A 5,702-nucleotide genomic window follows, 5' to 3' on the forward strand; every position below is an offset into this window, starting at 1 on the left:
ACATAAAAGTTGAAGATCTTGTTCTTGCCTTTCCAAAAAGTCCAAGAACACTTAATTCCCATGTGTGGTTGGCAAGATATGGTCAGATCAATTTCAGAAAATGCCTAAGTTCAAAGTGGCATAACTTTCACATGGAATGGCCAAATTGGATGGTTCTTCTTTGAGCAAACCACATTTAACATGTAATTTCATAATCCATCACCATATTTTGCCAAAAACCTTCACATAAAAAGGTCATTTTTTAAGTGAACCAATTAAAATGCAAGGGCAAAATGGTCCAAAACTCAAAGTACAAAGAATTTTGGCATGGGACCAATTCCAATAGCTTCTAAATGCAATTTGTGACTTGTTCAAAGTGAAAAATCACTGTTACATTGCTTCTAACCATCCAAGGGCAAAAAGGCCAGAATGCATTACAAGCTACATTTGCTAATCACACAATTTGGCCTAATCATGATTATGAGTTGGATTAACATGAAGTATATAAGCTTAATTCTAACAGAAACTCAGGGAATAATCACAATTTTCAGATCAAAGCCAAAAAAATCTCCAAATTCTCTCACTTTCTCCACTTTTCACAAAAACACTTTTCATCAATTTTTGAAGAATTTCATCATTGCTTGTGCTCTTCCTCTATTGATTCTTCATGTGCAGGTGATCTTTGAGTTCTGTTTTCAAGAATCGAAGCAAGAACCGATCCAAAACTCCACTGTTGAAAGCTTCACTCATCAATGGCAAGTGGAAAATTCTTCATGATCAAGACCTGTTGAGCTGCGAAATCATCATCATTCATCTTCATAATCATCACACTCCATCTGTTTTCATAAATCGGAGCAAGAAACGCACGGATTCACGAGCTGCACGTCAATAAGGTTGGAAATCAAACTCGTTAATTCATGCAATTGTTATGCGGTTTAGGTAGAGCACACGACATAGAACAAACTGCAATTTGAATCGTGTTAAAACGTTGAGTATCCGTGGATAAATCTTGAATTGAAGTTCGCATGATAAAGCTAGTTTTGATTAGATCTTTGTGTATGTTAATTTCTGGACAAAATTGATTGCATATCCACGATCCTCGTTGAGAGACGAAGAGATCGGTATAAGGCTCGCTCATTTTCGTCGAGATTTGCTCGAAACCGCAGCTGGGGATGGAAGGACGAAGATGAACACGTGAAAAGCTTCAGGAAGTTCTGGAAATCGCGTTTTGATCTGCTTCTGTACCGTGCCAATTTGAAAACGTGTTTACCGCCTGTACCGTCCAATCACGCGATGACAACACATAAATGAAGCACCTGCGTTTTGACTCTGGCCTGGCATAATTACGGAAATGCCATCCGTGCTATTTAAATCACATTCACATTAAATAATTATTTCAATAATATTACAAATCTTAGAAAATTAATATAAAATCCAATATTAGTCCAAATTAGGTGGGACTTTTTTTGATAGATCCCAATTTTTCTCTAGAATTTTTTAGGCATAGAAACTTAAGTTGTGCCTGGTAGAATTTTAGAATGGCTTATTGATTTTTGACATGTGTGCAATTTTCATATGTTTTACCATTTTAATCACTAAATAATCATGCTAGCTCCAAATTGAATGAAATTTCATACGATGATTCTTGACTCACTCCTGGAGATTTTGATGTATGATTTGTGATTTTTGGATCTCTGGTTTGATGGATATGAATAATTCTTTTTGAGTGTGACAATATGTGTCACACTATGCTATGCTGAGTTCATGATTTATTTTTCCATGCTTATGCTTTGCATATGGCTCTGATTTTTTGCATGAGATACCTTTTATATGTTAGGTTTCACCCTGATTTTTTGTGGATTTAATTGATCCATTTTCTAATTGATTTGGATTTTTGATTGTTGTTTAGCATTCTTGGATTATGTCTTGAGTAGCAAATTTACATGACTTGTAAAATTCTAATCCCTTACCATATGAATGTGAAATTTGGTGGAGTGTTTCCTAACATGTTTAGCTGTAACTTGGCTTTGGTCCCATCAATTTCTCATTTGATCTCACTGTTTTACAATTGATTGAAATTGACACTTGTTTTGTGGCCTAGTTTAGGTTGATTTTTGCATGCCATGACATGTTGAATTTAATTTCCCTACTTCCACTAGTCCAAATTGCATGAAAATTGACATGTAGCTCATTGAATATGTTCTGTTTAGAATAGAATTTTTGTAAAATTTATTGAGCTGTTTTGATATTTGTTTGGATGTAATCATTCTGGTTTCTCATATGTGATTCAACTTTGCTTACTTTGAGTTAATTTGTGCATGAAATAAAATTAGTGCATAGTTTGGATGTGAGGCCAATTGGTCCTTCTTCTTAATTGAATTATATTGGTTTTGGTTATGTTTCACTTGCTGTTTTAACATTTTTCCATCCTTTGGACCCTAGGCTTGTCCTAGTGGTCTTGTTACTCATGTTTGAGTTTGACTTTGACTTTTCAGGTTAAGAAGCAAAGTGCTTAAAAGGAATTAATGCAAGTTGAATTGTTTCATTTGACTATTATGAACTAACTTGTTTGTGTTGTAGGGTGCTTGGTTCACTTGAGCTTCGTGCTATGCACATTGCATTGTTTGATTATGTTGTTTGTTGATTCTTATGTTGGTTGTTTTGAGTTTATGTTGGGATGCTGACTATATTTGATTGATTTCAGGTACCCTTTAGTTGCTCAGTTCTTTTGAGAACTTGCATTGCTTTGCTTGTATAGCATTTGCATTGAGGTAGACTCTCTCGTCTCCATGTAGTCTGGAAGACCTGGCTTGTTATTTAGCCAGGCAACTGTCTGAAGTCCTCCTTAAGAGGCAATGTTTGTGATTGTTTATGTTTGTCCCAAGCAGGAAAAGTCCTCATTTTGAGGCAATTGGTGGATATAAGAGATATGTAGCCTATCTCCCACTATTCTGTGTGTCTTCTCCTTGCTCCCATTACATGGTTGTAGCATTGAGATCCAAACCCAAGATCTATCGAGTCTAATTTGTGGAGAGAGTTCCATCTTTCTGAACTCCCACGCCTTCTGATATTCAATACTCTCCCTGACCAGGGATAAGAATGATGAGGCACACCCCTCATATCCTTTCACCTGCTTCACCTTAGCCCCTCAATGGCAAGGTTAAGAGCGCCATTCACCTATTCCAGTGGACTTTTTAAGTCAAACCCTTTGATTGAGCCTCCTTGTTTGGTTATAGTGGGTGATAAATGACTTGGTTTGCTTGATTGATTGTTGCATTTGTACATGCTTACTTGCCATTGTGCATTCATCACTATTGGTTGTTGATCCTTATATGATCATTATTGTATACCCTTGTGGTTTGTTTGTGTACCCATTGAGGACAATTGTAAGACCATGTTCTTTGGCTTTTGTTCCCATGATATGGAAGGATAGAGTGTAAGACCTCATTGGTCACTCATATCTTCTTTGCTCTCGTTCGTTGTATGAGAGGATGCAATTGTAAGTCCCTGTGATGTGGCATTTGTATTCCTATGACCATACTTTGGAGGTTGGTATAAGTCCAGATAGATTGGCATCCGACTTCCAAATTTTGTTTTACTTTAGGAGGTTGGTGTAAACCCAGTTATTGGTATCCGACATCCGATTTTGCTTTTGTGAGATTAGTATAAGACCATTGATGGCATCCGGTATCACCTTGCTTTTATTTTGCTTACTCGCTTTGTTGCCTCATTCCTAAGGACACACTTGAATCATCTTCTATATGATTTCAAGAGGTGAACTTCTAGGAAGTTTTACACTTCATCCACACCCTTTTGTTTCAAAACCCCTTTTCACTTGTTGACTTTTAAAATTTTGTAAATGCATGTCGTGCAAACATTCTCACTCCTTTCAAATTAGAAACTTGGACCCTAAGTCCACGACTTTTCAAACTCTTTTCATAACACTTCTTTGAATCAATCTAATCATACTTTGACCATCCTTTTGTGAATAATCATAATCCATTAATCCAACTCACTCAATTGTTTTGTGGCTTTGTCCATGCTTGTTAAGTTTTCATACATTAGCCATAGGTTTGATTTATCCTAGTTGGTTGATGTTAATCTCCCCTATTTGTCCTTAGTTGATTGAATTGTAAGTCTTCCTTGCTTATTATAGGGTTAACCCCTCACTAGCAAGTGGAAGCTTTTCTCACATGGTGGACTTGTTGTTTCATAAGGTTGAGTTTTCTCCCGTGGATAACGTAAAGCCTTAGTGCTATTGTTTTAAAATGAACTCACAAATGTTTGGAAAATTTTTAGCCGAACTACGGCGTTTTGATCCTTACCTTTGATGGAAGGTACGTAGGCAACGGGTTCATCCGTTCGAACACAAAAATAAATAAAATGTACATTCTTTTCTCATCATCTCATTCGTGTTTGCACAACATGTCAAAACAAATAAACATTTTTATACAACAAGTGTGAAAAGGGCTCCCTAGGAGTACCTAGGACGTGATGGGTGCCTAACACCTTCCCATTGCGTAATTTACCCCTTATCCAGACTCTCTGAGCTTTTATTGGTTTTCTACGTGTAAAACTTCTTAGGTTTTTGTTCGCTTTTTAACCAGTCCTTAGGATAAATAAAAGTGCGGTGGCGACTCGAATTCATTGTATACATTGCTTATGGTTTAATCAATAAATCATATAGCGACGAATACACCGCTACAGAAAAGTGGCGACTCCACTGGGGAGATTTTAGACCTTCCCTGGTGGTATTGCCTACTTTTCACCTTTGTTGTATGATAATTGTTTATGTGTTATTTGACATATTTTTTGTACAATTTGGGATAACTGTATTGATTGTAATGTTTGAATTGCTTGATATACAATTGTTGTTTGCTTTGGTGATCTCTGTGAGATGAGTTCTATACCCGAACTCGAGTGCACTCTAGGATAGGAGAATGGCGTAGTCTTGTTGACTGGTGTGGAGTATTCCTTAGCCAGTTGACTTGCGAGTCCATTCACTTGGTGGAGGTCATGTTGGATTAATAATGTCACACAAGTCATTTGTGGTTAGGCATTATTCGTTCAATCATGTGCCTTAGAAGCCAAGGACCTTAGTTTACCAAACCCATCTTGGCCTATTTTAGGACGTAGTGCGGAGGTCGTTCAGATGTAAGATCTGATGCGATTGTCACGCGATACTACACTCATAAGAGTCTCTCTCGAGAATATTTTTGGAATACGAGTATTCGTTCCTCCGATAATATCCGAGAGATGGGACGATGATTATGGGAACCTCTGGTAGAACATGTCTGGCAGGTTTAAACCCTAGTACACTCCCTTGGGTGGTTCTTAACCAGGACTCCATGCTCGTGACTCTCAGCAAACCCGTGATTCGTGGTTGAGTCGTTCAAACATCGTTAATATCAATGGAACTTGGGTATTGATAAGGTGTAAAACCTAAATCTACCAAAATGGATGATTGATATTAAGGATGTTAGAGCCGGTTCATGTACCGTTAATATCAGTGGAACTTGGGTGTCGATAAGGTGAAAACCTAAATCCACCAAAATGGATGATTGATATTAGGGATACAATGAGCTTTCCCACGACCTTTGTTTGGTGTGCTTTGCTTGATCCTTGAGTGTGATTGTTGCATTCATGCATTCATCTACATCCATATCATCAGATAAAAAGAAATTTTTCAAGGAACTCAAAGGAGTTTATTTGCAAAAAATTTC

This window comes from Lathyrus oleraceus, chromosome 2 (genome assembly GCF_024323335.1).
Source record: "Lathyrus oleraceus cultivar Zhongwan6 chromosome 2, CAAS_Psat_ZW6_1.0, whole genome shotgun sequence".
NCBI lineage: Eukaryota > Viridiplantae > Streptophyta > Magnoliopsida > Fabales > Fabaceae > Lathyrus > Lathyrus oleraceus.